The sequence below is a fragment of the Anthonomus grandis genome, chromosome 12, assembly GCF_022605725.1.
Source record: "Anthonomus grandis grandis chromosome 12, icAntGran1.3, whole genome shotgun sequence".
Classification (NCBI taxonomy): domain Eukaryota; kingdom Metazoa; phylum Arthropoda; class Insecta; order Coleoptera; family Curculionidae; genus Anthonomus; species Anthonomus grandis.
In genome coordinates, this window is record NC_065557.1 from 29,145,991 (window position 1) to 29,167,646 (window position 21,656).

Here is a 21,656-nt window from a genome sequence, read left to right on the forward strand (position 1 = left end):
AGAAGTCGAGTCAAGTTGCTTATCCTATTCTTATGGTTCAGGGTTTTAAGTTGATATTAAGTTTATGTAAATATGAATGATGTGAATAGCAATTAGTTATGCATAAGATGAAATAATTGTGGAATTAGATACTTTTATCAGAACATTATTGTAAGTAAATATAAAGAAAACTGTAAAAAAATATATGCAATAAAAGGTAATTTCAGAAAACATTAAAACCAGTTGGAAATATACTTTTTTTACATATTCTAACTTCCTGCAGTGGCAAAACTTAAGTAAAGTTAAATAATTAAAGCAAACTATGGTAATAAATAATAATACCACAAATTTTATTCTCTTCAATTGTATTTCCTTAATTATCTTAGAAAATATAGTGTTATTTAGCAGATATATACAGTGCTTTCATTTCAAAACAATCCACCCTTAATAACTTAAAAAAAAAAACCTTAAATTAGATATACAAGGGGACGTTTAATTATGCATTTACTGAAGTTCTGTCAATCACCTCCTCACCTCCAGCTCACCTCACTTCAATATGTCAAAAGGGAACCCCCATCGTGTGATACATCATAGTAAGCAGCGTAAAATTCTCTATTCAACGGTATCAAAAAAAATGAAATCGGTAAATGTGTATGCAAATAGTTAGCGAAAATGTCTAGAAATAATGAATATTTTATTTACGCCAAACTTTAGTATTTTAAATGAATACTTTTAGTGTGGTAGCTACATCATTTTAAAATTCTTATATTTTTTATGATAGATCATCAAAAAAAAAAATACAAGAAACTTAGAAGTTTAAATGTGTGGTAACAAACAGTACATGTCTTCAAATTTTTTGCAAAAATTTTTGCAGTCTTATAACTTTGTAAGTGTATTTATTTCAATTATATTTTTTGCGAAACCTACCTAATAGGTACAAAAAAACACTGCAATACCTTTTTTATACCATTTTTAAGGCGTTTAAAAAGAAGGGGATTTATTATTGTTAAAACTGTCAGTTTAACGCGTGCAATTTTTCAATTTTAGTTAAAACAGTTAATAAAATGGTGTATATGCTAGCCGAAAGAATAGAAATAATTTTCCTTTATGTAGCTTAAGATCGGTGTGCTCGCAGAACCGCGAGAACATTTATTGAAAGGTATCAAGATAAAAACGTGAGCCATAAATACGTATTAAAATTGATACGAAAATTTGAAGAGACGGGATCGATTTGCAATAAGAAAAAAATATGAAAATAAAGTTGTCGATGAAGCATGCCAAATTGAAGTACTAGGATAATTTGCTATGGATCCAACTTTGTCTATACTAAATTTGTTTTTTTACCCTATCAATTTACACTTTAATTGCTTCTTGGTCAATCAATTTTATTTTTTTTTACAACCATTGAGAGCATAATGAATGCCCTTTAAAATAATATATCACACCATGGGTAGCCATTTGAAAGTTTGGCGTAAATAAAATATTCATTATTTCTAGACATTTTCGCTAACTATTTGCATACACATTTACCGATTTCATTTTTTTTTGTACCGTTGAATAGAGAATTTTACGCTCCTTACTATGATGTATTACACGATAGGGGTTCCCATTTGACATATTAAAGTGAGGTTAGCTGGAGGTGAGGAGGTGATTGACAGAACTTCAGTAAATGCATAATTAAACGTCCCCCTGTATATCTAATTTGACGTGTTTTTTTTTTTATATATAGAATTTTTTTTTTAAGAAAGTTATTAAGGGTGGATCGTTTTGAAATGAAAGCACTGTATAAAGAAGATTCAAGGAACTAAGCAGTGATATAAGTAAATACACCCTACGAAATCTACAAACATAATCTCTTTAAAAAGCCTGTAGCATTTATATTTTTCACGCTACAAGTTTTCTCTTATATTACATTGAATGGACTTGTATAATATATATATATACAATACAATATTTTTTACATACATATATTTTTTGTTAGTAGGTATAATTAAAACCATTTAATTAAAAAAAAACATTTAATAAGATTCATAAATAATATATATGATCCAGGCTTAAGAACATTATTAATATTTGGCTAAAATAAATAAAAGTAAATTATAAAGCAAGTAAAGCGGCTATTTGTAGGTTAGAATTCTTACATTGACTCAAGTTTTCCTTAAGATTTCCTGTAATAAAAGCCTACCAATACTTTATTTTACTAGATAATAGTCATAAAATATATATAAATATAAAAAAAATAGTTAATTAGCTTACCGTGTGGCCTAAATTAATTAAAATTATAGATTGTGTTTAGTTTACATTCTATCGCTATTCAATTTCAAACTTCTTAATACTGCGAATTTTTGTGTTTAAAAATACAAATAATCATCAAAACCATAATTTCTTTCTTTTCTTTGTCGGCAGATTTACATACCCGCTTAAGCTGCTTTTACGGTTAAGTGAACAGAAGTTAAGAAAAGCCATCGCTAATTATAAGCATATTTGAAAGAAATTCTGTCCAAAACCGATGTTCCTGGGTGAAGTAAGAAGTATATTTTCAGGTAGTTTTTAGCAAGGGATTATTACAAACAATAGTTTGAAACCCCCTCAGAGTGTTCTAACAAAATAGTCCAGCCTCCTGTATTAACTTTTACTTATCAATACTTTTTGTTTGGTAATTCGTTACCAAACAAGATGACAAATTAACGGTGATAAATCAGGAAGCAGGTATATATTGTTGCTTGAGGACTTAAAAGATTATCTAATACATGAATAAAGCTATTTAAGATTGTTAAAAAAGGTTTACTTATATAAAATTTTTGAATAAATGAGGTTAGGTGATAAAACAGCAGTTAAAGATAATAGCAGTTCAACGTAATCTACGTAACAGCGTAAGTAACATATCTGTACCTTATTTAAAAAATACTGCCATCAAAAAAAAAACATAAACAAATATATATGGACTCATACAATCATAAGTTCTTTTGTTAAAATGCTTAATTTTATATCTAAAACTGGTTTATTGTTTTTGGTTGCTCACTTCTGCTCACAACCTCTTATATTATATGTAATATTTTTCTGGTTTCTCGTCGTTTGGTGTTCTGGTTGCTTTCCATTGAAGACGTCAATTACTAGAAACACGAGTTGATAAATACCTACCTTAAAGCACAACTAATTAATTAACTTTATCTACTATTGAATATCCAGATACACTTTTTTATCATAATTCATTACTCATCATAATTCATTACTTTTCGTTTAATTTCATTTCTTTGAAAAAATGTGATAAAATATTTTACGAAGGTTTGGTATTTTTAAAAGAATTATAATAATAAATTTTAATTAATTTTAAAATATCGTACAAGCCAAGTTCGTTCAACAACTCGCTTCGTACTTAAATATATATATTCTTTATCTTATTAAACAATATTATTAAACTGGAAAGAAGCCTTCTATATATAAATCAAAATTAATAACACGAAAAAAACTTAAATTCACTAGCTATACAAAACCTCTTATAGCTGAATTAATAGCCCAAAAATCCAGAAAAGTTAGGATAGGTTAATAAATAATAATTAATGAACAACATTTAATATTTATAAAGCTGGGATTTTTAAGCATATTCTTATTTAAATTAAGCTCTCGAATGTATGTGAATTATTTTTAGGAGGATAAACCGTAATGCAACTGAAAGTAGATACATAAGCAGTGCGAAATTCTCTTGTTAAGCAGTGCGAAAAGAATAATAATTATATATAAACGCCTAATGATCTTTAAATGACAATATATTAAAACTTATTTTATTTTTATATTTTGTGTTAGTTATTTAAAATAAATAAGTAAAAAAAAATAGTTTTATATGCTGATCGCAGCTTTCAGCTTTTGTATACAGAATTTATATATATATATATATATATATATATATATATATATATATATATATATATATATATATAACTGGCAAATTTATAAGTAATAATTTAAATAATTTTGACCTTCGCTTCTACCTATCTAAATACAATAAATTTAAATATATAATGTAGTAGCGGCTACTGTCAGGGGGCTCAGGGGCAGGAACCCCCTATTTTAATAATAAAATAAAATATTAAATTCTCCTAAAATAATAAGGCTAAACTACTAAACTTCCTCAGTAACATACATATTTAGCCTCCTATTTGGAGGTTACGTATGGAAGTCTACAGACTCGAACGTATGGCAGCTCTATAAAAAGTTGTATTTTTAGTGTGTCAGTATCATGAGTATTGCGCGTACCAGTTCATAGATCTTAAACGCTAATTTAGTGTAGTAATTACCGTCTTTTGTACCTTAATTAAAAGACGTCTGCGTTGCATATAAATTCAATCAGTGACCCTCAAAATGTCTCGACGCACAACATGTTCAACAACTGATAATGGTCAAAATTCAGTCGATGATTTGAAGAAAATGATCACAAAAGTAGATTAATTAGGCAACTAGAAGAAAAATTGTGTCAAAGCTTAGTAAATTAGAAGCAACCATATCTTCATTTTGTGATCGTATCAAAAATCGCGAACACTCCATTGCCAAAAACTGAAAATCAATAGCTTTACTTGAAGAACGATAAGAGCTGATTAAACAAAATTTAAGAAACAATTGTGTCAGAATTTGTGGAAATGAGATTAGAGACAGAATTACGTCACCTCCTTACCTTGCAATTAGGCCGATTTTTCACTTTGGAGGAAGATGTTTCCCTCATCAGAGTCCTCTACCAAATCAATGATATATGATACCAAACTAACACACTTCTAACGAATTTTATTCCGAGGTAGATGATAAACATTAGGAAAAAAAACGGCAATAAAGCTAGGTACCTATAAATTGAGAAAAAAACATTATCCCACTAAATGTAAAATAAAAGATATGTCAACTGTCAAATTGATCTAGAGCCATCTCGTGAAAAGAGTGGTAACCTATTTCCAAAACTCATAAATCAACCAGTAATACAGTAAGGTTAAAGAATGATTTGTAGATATAATTTATGTCATAATTTGTATTGAAAGATTAAATAAATATTGAGAATCGAAAGCTTATTATTTTAATGATCAACCGACAAAAGGAAAATATATTAGCATTTAAAACAGATAGAACACATTTCTTTGTGGAAAAATTCTGTTATTTGCATCAGTATTTTGAAAACTGCAAAAATTTTTTAGTTATTAGGGAATCTTTGAAATATGATAATCTAAAAATTTCCAACTTTAAAATATTTAATTAAAAGTATTAAAAATACAATTCTTAGAAAATGTAAAATGAGTCATACTAGAAAAGGCATACTACACACAATCATTTAAGGGCAAATATATCTAGTTATAAAAACTTTACAGGTTCAAAACATCTTAAATAAATTAGCAGTAAATTTTCAATAGAGAACCAACAACCTAATATACAACAAATTATTTGGCAACTAATTATACAATAATACAATAGATTGGTTGGCGTTGTAAAATAACGTTCCCACAAGAATGGTCCTCAACTCATAGTCGCGTCACACACAACTGTTGTCAATCAAAATATGGTGTCCGATTTTTTATCCCTCGCACAATTTGGCAATTGATGCTCATCATATAAATATGACATACGTTTTGCCCAACATGGGGGACGATTCCGGACGAAGATCAAAATACTTAAGTGACAATAGAAATGCGGCCCACAAAAAAGGGTTTTAAAAAACAACATTGGGAGATGTGTATTTAAAAGATTATGTTTCAATTACTGTCGGATTTAGAATTATTTGTCTTTGATTTCAAGACCATGGTTTTGCTTATTGAAGCGCGTGTGAATTTTTGATCTTGTGAAATTACTATTCAGCGAGAATGGGGTGTTTTTATTAAGTAATATTTAAAACGTCAAATACTTTTTTTTTAAAGAAATACTACAAGTAAATAAAAAATCCATATTTCAAATTTGTACATTTCATTTTTTGTGCAGTGTCCATCCATATCTATCAGATATGGACAATTAATAGCTATGTCAAGTTTTTTGACAGCTATGCGGAATCGTGGAGTTACATTAAACTATTTACTTTAGCTCTGCAACAAGAATATTTTCCTTTTCCAGGGTATTCTCCTGCCATACATTTTACTAACATAAATAAGTTAAAATAAGTCATATCTTAAACTTTCTACTTATAATATGGCCCAGTTTGAGCGTTTTGATACTCAGAACAATCTCGCCATCCTTTTTTATATCTTTGTAAACTTTTATATTATTCATGAAATAGTTACAAAATTCGTTTTTCATAAATTACCATGTCTCGAAGGCTTTTTCAAGGGACCGCTTCAGATAGAGTCGAAATCTCTTTTTTGTAAGGCAAACGAAAAACTAGATAGCATTTCCTTTCTATCTTTATAAATGCTGCACAAGCCCAAACTACATATTATTTTATTTTCACCAATTGGTTCCATTGGCTATTTAAGGATAACTCAAGATCCTAGATGTCATGAAAAGGTAAAAAAATAGTACATCGTCTTAAAACCGATTAGAAGTTCGAAAATACAGTGTGAATAATAATTTTTTTTTTAATTTACTTATTATTTGGCTGAAATGATTGAAGTGAAAGGTAATTCTGTTAACAAAACTTAGCAATCATACAATAATTTGCATCTAAACTCCTGGATAAAATTATCGCAACACTTCATTTTTAGAAATTTTTTTTAATAAAGATAAAACAAATGAATAATAAGCATTTTTATTTATGCATTATTTATTAATAAAAAAAATATTCTATTTACCAAAGATTTAAGTAACTAAATTCAATATAAAGAAAAAACATCGATTTTCACTAACTACAATTTTAATACAACAATAAAACATAAGACCGAAGAAAAACAATAATTCTTAATATCGTGTATTGCCACCTCTAGCTGCAATGACCGGTAGAATTCTTCGCGGCATTCCTCATATCAAATTTTGAAAACTTTCCTGCGGAATGTTTTCCCACTTCTCAGGAGCAGCATGATAGAGCACAAACATAGATTTTGTCCAGCTTTGCTTTTTGTATGAGAAAAGATATTAAGTGCTTTCATTTCAAAACGATCCACCCTTAATAGCTGTCTTAAAAAAAAAAAAAAAAAAAAAAAAAAAAAAAAAAAAAAAAAAATTTAATTTTCAACGAATTTTACCTCAAAAATATACCTAGTAAAAATTGTTTGGAGCACTTTTATATAAACGTAGGCTCTAACACAATTTTTAAGATCTACGGTATTTAATTTTTTTCTTGGAAATTCTTCATACATTTTTAAATACGGCTAGGATATTAAACTGAATTTACGCACTACGTATGCATTTTTGTAGATGGTATCCGCAATATTTTAAATAATTTATAAAATTTTTCGAAAGATGAAATGACTAATTATTATAAAAATTATGACTGATCTCAAGGTAAATATTTTTACTTAGCTTATGGATCGGTATTATATCTATCAATTTGGGCCATTTAACAGTATTGTATTAATCTTCTTCAAAATGATTTAACTGTGCTTATTGGAAAATTTTCTCTTCAGTTACAACAATTTTTGATTTATGGAAAAATAGACAAAGAAATTTTTTTTTATTGGGATATTCTTAGTTACACAGCTTTTTGTTTAAGAAAAATTCAATTCAATTAGAGATTTTTTTTTTATTTTTGTTTTTGTCAAATCTTTGCAATTTTTTGCACACAAAATTTCGAAAATTTGGGCAAATTTTTGGAAATTTTTAGTAAAATTAAATAGGAAATCTGGCGGAAGAGGATCTGGAAACCAAAAAAACTGTAGGTTAAAAAACGATATCATACAGGGTGGTCCGTTGATCATGTTACAAACTTCTAAGGCAGATAGAAAACGTCAAAAGAAAAACAAAAGTTCATATAAACATGGGTCCGGAAAAGCTTTCCCAGGAAGCTAGAGCTCTTTGAAAATAACCTTTAAAAACTAGTTTTTTTTTAATAGCTCCGGAACTACTTTAGCTACCGCAACCAATTTTGGGAGGTAAATACGTTTATTCTTTTGAATCTACAAAATAAAAAAAAATATTTACCAGGGGCTTCAGAATCAGGGGGGTATTTGATAAATTTAGGTCCATTTCTTTAAGACTTTAATTTCTGCCCGTTTGGGCATTAGATTATGAGGTTCCTATGCTTTTTACATAAAAAAGGTGCTCTTAGTAAAAGTCGGTAATTTACCATTTCATATCACAGTTTTTGTGAAAATTGACGAAAAGCAAGTTATGAAATACAAAAATGAATTACCTATTATTATTAATAAACAATTAAAAAAAAATCTGGCGTAAATAAAAAATAAATGTTTAAAAAAAATTAAGGTAGCCACTTTATTAAATTGGTACTCAATTTAATTAACTGTCACTTTAATTACCTTGAGGCACAAAATGTTTAAATGATTTTAAGTGTAATAAAAAACCAACAAATTAACAATTTTAGAAACGTAAACAAATTTTATTAAAGATTGGTATTACAAAAATAAACTTAAAATATTAATTGCTCAAAATGCCGGCCGCCACGATCGATACATTTATTGTATCTACGCACCATATTAAGGTTAACGTGGTTAAAAATATCAGGCGTGGTTTGGATTACTTCAGTAGCTGCGGAAATTCTGGCCACCAGGTCTTCTTCTGACTCGACTGGAGTTTAATATACGAGACTTTTCATATGCCCCGAAAGAAAAAAATCTAAGGGTGTCAAATTTGGTGAGCGAGCTAGCCAGGTGACAGGGCCTCCGCGGCAAATCCAGCGCCTTGCAAAATTTTCATTTATAAACTCGCGGACAATAAGTGAAAAATGAGCTGGCGCTCCATCATGTTGTAGTTCACAAGTTCTGTCGTATATTTAGGGGCAGATCATCTAATAGTTCTGGCAGTACACTTCTTAAAAAATTAAAAAAAAATATTTCCCGTTAAACGAGGAGGCAACATAATTGGACCAATTAACCGTTCTCCAACAATGCCGGCCCACATATTGACCGAAAACTTATGTTGATAGCTCCTAAAATGAATACCATAAGGGTTTTCCTCACTCCACACATGCTTATTCTTAGAATTAAAAATGCCTTCTTTTGTAAATAAAGACTCAAAAAAGACGTAAAGTCAGTAAAAAGGACATATTTTGGAAATTGAGGTTCTTCTGTACACCAGTCAAGAAACCACTGGCAAAAATTCACGCGGGGCATAAAATCATTGGGTCCTAATGATTGCACCTTTTGCGGGTGGTAGGGCCAAAGAAGCTGTTCATTAACAACGTTCCATACCCTAACATGACTTACATGCATCGCATCAGCTACTGCTCGAGTACTTACTGATGGGTTATCTTCAAATCGCTGAAGCACTTCTTCCTCAAAATCTGGGATTCGGATGTTCCTTTGCGCGCCATTATCTTGGCGTTTTATTTTAACGGAGCCAGTCTCCCTGAGCCGTTGATTGACCCTTTCAAAAAGTGTGTGAGCTGGGATTCGCCTTTCGGGAAACCGCTCTTTATATAGTCGAGAAGCAGCTCTATCATTACATCGAACTTCCCCATAAATTAAAAGCATATCGACGTATTCTGCAAAAGTGTAATCTTTCATTACTTAACCGTAATAAAAATGGAATTAATATCATGTAAAAAATACTGACAGTGACAAGTTTAAAAAATACTGACAGTGGCAATGAATTAGCATTATTATTATTATTAAAATAATTAATTTAGGTGCTGGATCTTAGTTTGGTTTTAGTCAATTTCCACAAAAACGGTGATATTTGCCGACTTTAACTAAGAGCACCTTTTTTATGTAAAAAGCATAGTAACATCATAATCTAATGCCCAAACGGGCAGAAATTAAAGTCTTAAAATGGGCCTAAATTTACCAAATACCCCCCTGATTCTGAAGCCGCTGGTAAATATTTTTTTTATTTAGTAGGTTCAAAAGAATAAACGTAACAATAATTTACCTCTCAAAATTGGTTGCGGTAGCTAAAGTAGTTCCGGAGCTATTAAAAAAAGCAAGTTTTTAAAGGTTATTTTCAAAGAGCTCTAGCTCCCTAAGAAAGCTTTTCCGGACCCATGTTTATATGAACTTTTGTTTTTCTTTTGACGTTTTCTATTTGCCCTAGAAGTTTGTAACATGATCAACGGAACACCCTGTATAAATAGTTCATAGAATAGCCATTACTATTTAACTATTTATTAAGACTTAGCCATATGTAGAAAAGAAACAATACTCAAATCATTAGAAAGGCCATCGAGGACCAAAATTTTAGCTAGCTAGTCCCGGACCTACGCCCCTCACATTTTTATGTTAGGGGCACCTATTACTTGTTTATGACTTGTGTTTATCATACGCCAGCCACAATATTAGAAGAAATATAATTATTGATATTAAGATTTTTGTTAATGCTTGGAGTGTACCAGTATATGCTTTTAACAACAATACTAAAATTCTATGAATAGAACTAAATGAAGTGCCGGTAAATTACCAAATAACTAAGTGCAAATTTATATTGTCAATTTAATTATTTGATATTATTTCATATAATTAATCATTTTTTGGACTATAATCTAATATTTTCTTTTACGATTTAAATTTTTGGTCTCCTTGAATATATAAATTTAAATTTTAAACTGAGTCTTAAATATATTTATAATTGATACTTTTAAGTACTATTTCAGATAGTATCACAAATTAGAAGACATGCTTATGCTAATTTTCATTAAGTGTGGTTTCAACAAGACGCCTCTCCTTATTTTGGAATTAATATAAAAAGATTATTAGATACGACTTTTTCCAATCATTAGATTGTCAGAAGAGAGAAATTGAATGCCCACCAAGATCCATGATCTTAAGCCCCTAGACTACTTTCTCTGGGGCATTTAAAAAATAAAGTTTAAGCGACAAACCGGAAATTAGTCATGTATTGCAAGACAAAATTAAAACAAATTGTGAAATAATAACTTTCGATATGTTAGAAAATGTAGCAAATGCCTTTTGGAGAACTCTAATTCCATTATAATTGAGCATATTGTCAACCTGTTTAAGGGACCGATTTTTAATATTTAATTAAATAGGTTTATTGTTTAAATACTTTTTTGTATCGTGTCTTTTTTATGGGTTAGTATTTACATGTTTTATTTATAATAAATATTATACATACAGTGTGACCCATTTGTTTTCGGGTCACTCTAATAAAAAGTTTATTTTTGGTGCGATTTTGCTCGGGTTTTTTTTTTAATGTTAGGTCCAGTAAAACTGTATCATTACATCAAAAAAAAATTTTGCCATGCAAATTCCAAGGCCTACTAATGTCAGTTTTTAAGGGCCAAATTTTAAGAAATCATGCTAGGCATTTTTTTAGCAAAAAATTGTGCACACCACTGGATTTGGCATACCCCAAAACGGCCTTATACCAAATTTCACTAAAAAATATTAAATATTAACAATTTTATGATAAAAAAAAAAGAAATGCGCTTTACTTAATTGTCTCTAAAAATTATTGAAACATTGAACTCTATTGTGTCTGAAAAATTATTGAAATATTGAATTGTCACATTTGACATCTAACTGTCAAAAGTAGTAATAGAACGTGTTTAGATAGTATTAGTAATCATGGAAAATTTAAATTTAAGAGAAAAAATTGAAATTGTTCGTCTTGTTGGTGGTAACACGCGTTTGATGAGAGAAGCTGCCAGAGAATTTAATATTAGGCATCCTGATAGACCAGTAAGTCTAAGTACTGTGCAACGTGTTAATAAAATTTTCAATGAAACAGGATCTGTTTCGAAATATCTACTTAAAAATAGACATAATGGACAGCGTGGGCTCAGAAGAAATGAAAATTACATTTTGGAATATTTTAACGGCAATCCTCGAAGTAGTGTCAGAACGGCTAGTTTGGTCCTTAACATCCTCAGAGGAAGTATAAGAAGATGTTTGCAAAAAAATAACATAAAAGCATTTAAGCCAAAATTTTTGCACACCTTAGAGGATGGTGACTAAGCAAGAAGATTAGAGTTTTGTTATTGGCTTCAGGGAGAATATTTAAACAACATAAACTTTCTAGATGAAATCCTTTTTAGCGATGAAGCCACTTTTACCACAAATGGCGTAGTCTCCAGTCAAAATTGCCGCCACTGGTCCGTGCAGAATCCAGAATTTCTAATAAATGCAAGGAGACAGTATTCGCAAAAAAATAACGTTTGGTGTGGAATACTAAGCGACAAAATTATTGGCCCTTTTTTCTTTAATGGTAATTTGAATACAATTGAATTTTTGAATTTTGTTGAGAATGAATTTTCGAACGCATTAGAAGATTTACCCTTAAGATATCACCTTAATTTGAAGTTTCAATTAGATGGTTGTCCTGTCCATATTGCTCGTTTAGTAAGAGACTGGTTAAATCAACATTTTGAAAACTGTTGGATAGGACGAAACAGTCCTTTCGTTGAGTGGCCACCGAGATCCCCTGACTTAACGCCATTCGATTTTTTTCTCTGGTGCTTACTTAAAGAAAAAGTGTACAAATCAAGACCTCAAAATTTAGAAGATCTACAAGTCAGAATAATCCAGGTTTGTTCAGAAATTACTCCAGAGCAAGGCCGTAAAATTATTTTAAATGTAGGCAAAAGGAATGTAAAATGAATAGAAAACAATGGTGGATTAGTAGAAATTTCAAAAATTTAGTAGCGGTTAATTTTTAATTTTTTTGTTTGTTGTTTTTATTTTATTTGTATTTATTTTTGTTAGTTTATTATTTGTTTTTATTTGTATTTAGTTTGAAATTGTTATTTGCTTGTATTATCTTTGTTGAATTTGTTTTTTTCATGGCTATCTACACATTTTTAAATGTAAATAAATGCATAATTTCCCTTTTTATTTTTTGTTATAAAATTGTTATTACTTAATATTTTTTGGTGAAATTTGGTATAAGGTCGTTTTGGGAGATGCCAAATCTAGTGGTGTACACAATTTTTTGCTAAAAAAATGCCTAGCATGGTTTCTAAGAATTTGGCCCTTAAAAACTGACATTAGTAGGCCTTGGAATTTGCATGGCAGAATTTTTTTTTTTTATAATGATGCAGTTTTTCTGGACCTAACATTAAAAAAAAACCCGAGCAAAGTCGCACCAAAAATAAAGTTTTTATCAGGGTGACCCGAAAACAAATGGGTCACACTGTATATAATAATTTGATTTGTTCGTAAAATTAAAAAATGCATATAAAGAACATACCATCCTATTTGAAAAAGGTAACTTTGGCCTCTACTATTGTTGTAATGCTTCATTTTTATGCAAAAAATGTATAATTTTTATTTGGAATACTTTTTGATAAAAGCGCGCATTAACGAGTTATTAGGGAGGTCCGGGACTTTTTTTAATACACGTTATATGTAAACCAAATATATGTTCATTATTTAAGAAAACCTACTAAATATTTAATTTTTTAATGTAATTTATTCTTTTACTGACGCATAAAATATAACCTAATTTTATTTCTAAGCAGAATTAATGCAAAATTTAGACCATCGTAAATAATGTTGAGAAGCAATCAATTGCGCATGATTTATGGATATGTTTTGAACAAGTTTAGCACAAAAACTGGGATTTGGTGAATTTTCATTTTAAATTTCTTTTTAAAAAAGCATTAAACATCTTTACAGTTTATGAGCCGGGCGAAAGGTCGTGAAAAGCTCTTTTGCAAATGTAAAAATTGATTACACGAAGTCGATTACTTGAATTTCCTTCACCTTTTAAATCTTTTAAGCAATAACCAAACATATTTAATTTTAAGAAAAATAATAAATAAAGAAAAAATAAATAAATGTATTCTAATTTTTAATTTAAATAAATTATCTTCTATCTAAAAATCATCTTGGGCATGATTTGTATTTTGCTGATGACATAATTGCACAGTAAAAAATTCCGTGTTAATTTTTACATTAATTCTGGTCCAGAAAAGTCCACCACTTCTGCGTGTATATTTTACACGTATTATATTGGTAATTTATACGAAAAGCATCGTGTATAAAATTTACACCAAGTTGTGTTACTTATAATACACTATATAGTGTAACTTTTACACCTCGTAATGTATAATATACACCCTTCCGTGTAGAAGTTTTATTTATATTAATCACACTATATGGTGTAAAATTATTTTTAAAGTTTTGGATATTGTACACAGTTATGTGTAAACTGAAAATAAAAAACTGTTATATTTAATATTTTATTATATTAAGAAACAAAAGCAAAACAAAAAACATAGAAGGTACATATACCAAAATTTTTAAATTTTATATTCACCAAAATCTCCATTTGGCAATAACTCATAAATGTGGATACTATCATTATATTAATGTGTTTGGGAACTTTTTCATCACCCGGGGGCTCTGCATCTGTTCTACAGATAATTACTAAACATCCCGGATTTAATTTGATAAATAAGGAGAGATAATCCTCTTCAAGATGCTTCCACTTTCCTCTGTGAAGGTTACAGAGGCAATTTTAAGCATTTGATTCGAAGTATCTGCTTCATCAGACACCTTGCATGGGTGTTTTAATCTTTAACCTCCATTTTTGGAAAACGTTTTAATACGTTATACTAATGCATATTATTACTTAGCCTTATTGACAATATCCTGGTATGAATCTTCTCCATAATTTATGGTGGCCCATTTTATGGTGTTGATATGCTTCAATTTTAACGCAAATAGGTCAGCCATTTACACAAAATAAAAATCTCAGGGCACAAACGGGAAACCAGACCAGATACGGCGTCGGTAGAAAGAACGATCAAGAATTGACAAGAATGCTACGCGACGGGGATTGACCAGTTTACACCCCACGGTGTAAAATAATTCGGTTTCGTGTAAATTTCACTAATAATGATGCAGATTTAATGGAACTGGTGTAAACATTTCACGTAGCCGTGTAAATTTACACAGAGATGATAAAAAAAATTATTTGACACTTAATAGTGTATTATAATTTTTTACCAAATCAGTGTTGGTTAAAAGGTACGTCGTTTACGAAAAACGGGGTAATTTTTTAACATGCAACCACTTACCACTCTGTGGTGTACAAATACACACTATTTTTTTTTACTGTGTGCATTCATCCGTTATCAAAATGTCGGGCATAGAATGAGTGAGTTGTGGAATAACTAGATATTTAAACAATTTTACCTATTACATAAGCAAGTTAAATACCATTTTATATTCAATTTTAAAAGAGTATTATTGTCATTTAGAACTACAACAAAATTATACATATAGTATATTTTAAAAGATTTTTTTTTGATAAGTGAAGTGTATTATGATATTTAAAACCGATACCTATGGGAATAGGCGGATGTGCTATATAACGCGTTTAGATAAAAAGGAAGAAAGTCAGTATGTGTAAAGAAAAATTCTTTCCACTAATAATCTATTTTGCGGTCTATTTTTAATGACCACATGTATTTGAATATTTTATATAGGGTGCTATTTTTTAAACTAAAAGACTAAAAGTATGAGGCGTTAAACTACAGATGGTAAAGATGCTTAAGTTGAAAGAAAAAAACTAACTTTTTTTGTATAAATTTGATACCTCTGTATATATTTTCTGAAAATTGGTACATAGTTTCCAAATATACACAGCAATTTTCCTATACATAATTTAAATTTTTACATTCGACATTGAAGTTCATGCAAGCTTTGAACTGAATATTTTTGAAAAGAGAATGTAGTAAAAAATATTTTTACATTCTTTATTTCTTTTAGACAATATCTGGGGTCTCTAGGTAATTTTCGCCCGATGCACCGCTTGTTCATAAAAAAATAAAAATTAATATTGTGGATATCCATAACGCCTAAATCTGATTATCTTAATCAAGTATTTATATAAGTCACTTTTATGTACTCTATTTTTAGCACTTTTTTAAAGTCTTTTCGGTAAAATATTTTTACAAATTTTTAGCAATAAGTAAGTTTTTTTTTTCAACGTACCATTTTACACTGTAGTGCAAAATCTATGCCGTTTAGGACATATGTTTATACAAACTTTTTTTGCTTAATTTTATGCAAGGAATTCAATTCTAAATTTTATCGAAATATTAAAAAAAATTAACCTGTATGAAACATTGAGCTACATATAACAAATTAAAATAGAGTAGATTAAAATCTAGCTACATATTATATGTAAAAGAAAACTCGGAAAATAATATGCTTTCAAAAGCATATTATTTTCCGAGTACTTGGGAACTCGAAAAGGGAACGAGGTATTTCTAGGTAAATGTTTTTCCTACCACTAAAATCGTCAAAAATAATCATAAATGTATGTTCTTTTATGTTAAGCTTAGAAGGAAAGTACATATATATAATTTAATATATTGGATAATTAAAATAGGCTAACCTGCAGGTAAGAGAGCTACCTAAAATATAAAATAGACGATTATTTGGAGAAAAAAATTAACAATAAACAGATGTATAGCAAAATTTAATTTATCAAATAAAATGAATAATATTATTACATAAAATTTAGATCTTTAGTTTTTTCACCTAACCAACTGTTGCCTTTTTTTAAAACTGCATCTTCTTAAATTCTTACTTTTATTAAAATTAGAATATAATAAAAGATATATAAGAAAATAATAATAAAATATATATTAATAAAATAAAGTAATATTAAATTAAACTTTGACTATAATAACAGAAAATTCGGGAACCTTAGGTAATTCGAAAGTGAACATTTTTGAGTTTACACTACTAAATAGTTTTAGATCGGATAGACTATATAGCAATTTCTTTATTGCCTGTAGGTAATTTTTACTTTTTATGAATAGATACTTAATATTAAGTGCGTAATATTATTCCGTTTTGTTTGTATATCCAGTCCTGATTTTTACAACAGGTGGCTTGAAAATGGTGGGTTTGGTAGATGGGTTTGCCCTTTAACCATAGTGCCGCCTCATTCACTATTCAACAGAGTATTAAATCTTATTGGCGGCTTATAAGTCAGCTTATATTAGGCACGTGATTTAATGATGCTTGGTTTTGGTATGACCGCGTAAAAAAGTATACGGTATAAACCCTGGAGAGATATTTTAGCGTATTTTAATAAATAGTATATTATAATTTTTATGTTTTTTAGTAATTAAGTTTTAAGTTTTGTAAGTTTTTAAATTGATCTTAAATAAATTTATACTATTCGAATTAAATGGTATTTTTACCATCAATCTAAATTGTATAGGATACGTAGGTATTTGTGTGTGTAAAAGTCAGCTTTCGGAACTAGGGGGTAGACTTATTCTCAAAATAATCAAAAAAAGCGTATATATTTCGCATCAGCAACATAAAGTACCCGGTGACTTACAATGTTATCAATTTGATCTAATAGTGATATAAACTTTAGAATCGTGTTTGTCATAAATAGATCCCGCAATTGGCACTAAACAAATATGAAATAAGAACATTTATGAAAAAAAATTTTAGTAGAACATTAGGTAACATTTGGAATCAAATATAGGGAAACAGTAGACTTGGATAATTTATGCCTATACTTTGACTTAAATAAATACCTACTTAGTTTTATTTAATGCATTGACGAGTATATGAGAACTATTTTTTTAATGAATTTTCGATAATTAATAATAATATAGTGTGGTCAAAAATTATGATTGTAAATGAAATTTAATAAACCGTTGAAAGTGATTTTTTTAAATGATAATTCGCTATTCTTATAATTTAATTAAATTAAGCATTAAGGTTAATTCGTATAAAATTAACTTTTCTGATTTGATGTCTTGTCATTTGTAGTTTTCAAAAAAATTATTTTTTTTTGCAAGTAATATTTTTTATCTTAAAAATAGTATACGGTTTCTAAAATGTTTCAGTTGGCCATGATGGCGTGACGTTAAAAAATAATGAACTTTAATACAATAATGTCACTACTTGTTATTTGCAAATTGCCAATAATAAATCATGCCTCGACGAAAAATACAAATAAAATTAAATTTATTGATTATTTACGTAGAATATTAGGTTATATATGTAGTACACAAGCGAGCCAATTTGCAACAAAAATAAAAACCAACTGAAAATTATCGAAAATTTCAATAATTTTGAATTTGTACGAGCAAAAAATAAACTAAAAGTTAACAAAGAAAATATTGTAATTACAATTTTGAGATATTTTGCGGCATACCCAAAAATATCTACCAGGCAAGTGGCATAACAATCGGGAATATTTCAGTCATCAATAATACGAATTTTTTGAAAGCACAAGTTTCATTCATATGTCTGTTTCATCGTTTGGCATATTTAGGAGATCGATTTTTCACCATGCGTGAATTTATTTTACTTTGATATCGAGAGCTCATTTTTTTTTAAAGATGGTATTTGGACGGATGAAGCGAAATTTAAAAAAAAAGAATTTTTAATTCACGAAATTTCTATTGTTAAAACGATACAAATGTACCTCTATTTACTGCACTAAATTGTCTACAATCTTAGAATTTGTCATTAAATAATTTCTAGGGAAGCATTATCGTAACATCTTGTACAATATGGAATTAGCTGCCTATCAAATTTACCGTTGGCTAATCATACAGGGTGTTCGTTTAAAGACTTCCCACCACGGATTTATCAAAAACCACTATTTAAAAAAAAACGCCGAAATACGACAAAAAGTTTGTGAAGGGGGACAACTTTCTAACCTAAAATTACTTCACCCCCTTTCACCCATTGCCCCCCAGAATCGTCCCCTTAAAAATAGCTTGTAGAGAGTAAGAGTAATAGCTTGTTTAAAAGGTCTTTCGAAGTATTTTATTTTGGCGTTTGATTTTTTTAAATCGGTCGATTCGTTTTCGAGAAAATTAGAAAAATCTTTGTTTATTTTAATTCTTTCAGAGAGAAAACAAAAACATGAAAATATCAGTTTTTATTTCAATAAGTGTTCAAAATGTTGCCCGTTTTTGGCCAAACAATGATATAGGTAATGTTCAAATTTCTGACGGACATTTTCAAAAACATGTTGTGGAATATCATGGCAGCTGTCGATGATGCGTTGACGAAGTTCATCCAAACTTTCAGGTTGGGGAGTAAACACAATAGATTTCAAATGATCCTATAGAAAAAAATCTAACAGCGTTATATCAGGAGATCTAGCAGGTCATTCTATAGGCCCCCTTCGCCCTATCCATTTATCTGGAAACTCGTCGTCTAGCTATTGCCGAACGGGAAGAACATAATGAGGAGGAGCGCCGTCTTGCTGGAAATATATTTCAGCCTCATTAAGTATAGGGTTTCCATCATCATCGATTTGGTTTTCAACAGATTCAGTGATAAGCGGATTGATGGTATTTTCCAACATATCCAAATAAATGTCTCCATTTAAATTTCCGTTAATAAATAATGGCTCAATCACTTTATTTCCTAAAATACCTACCCATACATACATTAATTTTTTGAGGGTACTGGGTATGCCGTTCTACAAATTCATGAGGATTTTCATTGCACCAATATCTACAGTTATGCTTATTAACAAATCTATTTATATAAAATGTGCATTTATCGCTGAAGCAAATATTCTTTACATATATAGTATCATTAATCGCTTCAGTCATTTTTTCACAAAGCTCAACTCGCCTATCAAAATGGTCTTCGGTTAACTCTTGCAATATTTTCATTTTGAATAGATGAGATTTATGAAGTTTGGTAACTGTGTGAACAGAGCCTAATGAAATACCAGTGGCAGCAACAATTTGGCGCAATGAAGTATTAGGATTTATTCCAAAATGACGCAAAACTTCAACTTGAGCGGCTTCATCCAAAATTCGCCGATGATCTATTTTATCTTTGTTTTTTTGTTTGCAACAGATCCAGTTTCAGTACACTTAGTAATAAGGTCCAAAACATACCTATGCGAAGTTATCTTCTCTGGATATCTGGCGTTAAACGTGACGGAAGTTTGCTCAGCACATTGATTTTGGGCACCATAAATTAGAATAATTCTCACTCTTTCGGGTAGTGTGTAAACCATTTTGGAAGTAAAATCTTCAATTCAACAAATAAGTTTTCACTATTGCAAGACTGTCACAAATGTAACTGACGGCAAAATGAATTCTTTATTTTTCTTAGCAACTATAAATAACTAAGCAGGTATAACAATAAATACAGTTCGCCTAGGATACCTGCGTTGATGAAAAGAATGCAGAAATAAATTCATTATGTTAGTAGTTATTAGTATTATTAGTATTATGTTGGTAGTTTCCGTTTTAAATTATAAACGAATTGTAGATTTGGCAAACCCTAACGGGCAACATTTTAAACACTTATTGAAATAAAAACTGTTATTTTCATGTTTTTGTTTTCTATCTGAACAAATTAAGATAAACAAAGAGTTTTCTAATTTTGTCAAAAACGAATCGACCGATTTAAAAAAATCAATCGTCAAAATAAAAGACTTCGAAAGACCTTTTAAACAAGCTATTACTCGATACCCCTTGCCATTTAAAATTTTTAATGTGATGACCCTGGTGGGCAGAGGGTGAAAGGAGGTGAAGTAATTTTAGATTAGAAATTTGTCCCCTTTGACAAACCTTTTGACGTATTTCGGCGTTTTTTTTTAACAGTGGTTTTCGATAAATCCGTGGTGGGAATTTTTCAAATGAACACCCTGTATAAAAATGTATTTTACCAGCACCATTAGACACCTCCACATAATGGCCATTTAGTCAATCATCGGCTGCAAAATATGTTTTATGATTAATGGATACTCGTTCCCTAGAAATCGATTTGGTTCCCTAGATCGATTTTTTTATCTAACGAATATTTAAAAATAATGTTTATAACATCGTAGTAATCATCAAGAAAGATTGCATGTGAGAGGTCAGTACTGCATTTAAGAACTCTATTCATAGTTAGTAAAAAGAGCCACTAGTGATAAATATCTACGTAGGTGCGAGAAACGTCTAGAGGTTTAAGAAGAGGTATACAAAGTTGATAAAAGTCATTTTAGATAGTCAATATGTCAAAAACAGTTAGTTGTAGAACATTATAGACAAAAAGTATTTAGATTCTGATACATAGTTCTAAAAGGTAACAATGTATTAAGCATTCCATTTAGAATAAAAGTTACACGACTATTGAGTCTTCGTTTTTAAAAATTCGGAATGAATAAAGGCCTGTGCAAGTAAAGAATCTAAGTGAAATATTTATGTTCTCTCTTTAAATTAAAGTTAAAGTTTAAGTATTGGGTCTCTTATTTCTAATCACTTGAGCATAACTAAGTCATATTTCATTATGATATAATATATATCTAGTATATGAATAATATATTACCGCCATATTATTTAGGGTGGCATCTACGCAAGATGCCATAGTATATTTAAAAACTAAATTAAACAAGATTCTTAGTTAATTACTTTTACTTCCATGTTATCTAATCGAAGAGTTCCGAAGATTCCTCTAGCATTTCCTATGGAATTGCGCGCTTTAAGCCATTGAATATTTAATCGATATCTACTTTTGGACATATTACTTTTCGGCTATCCTATGGATGTCAACAAATTGTCCAAATGATATCAAATGAGGTACTTCTTTTGGAATTAGTTCTTTATTTGCCTTATTCTCTACACTTAATTAAGCCAATTTTGTATAATAAAAATGTACTAAAAAATGTGTGTTTTATGTTCAAACAATATAAGTGGATCAAAA

At 29.4% G+C, this 21,656-nt stretch overlaps 1 protein-coding gene across 2 annotated transcripts in view; it reads left to right on the forward strand.

The window, feature by feature from the left end:
* LOC126743422 (fatty acyl-CoA reductase wat-like) overlaps positions 1-21,656 on the forward strand; it is a 234,027-nt gene that overhangs the window by 149,783 nt on the left and 62,588 nt on the right. The gene's annotated exons all lie outside the window — the stretch shown is intronic.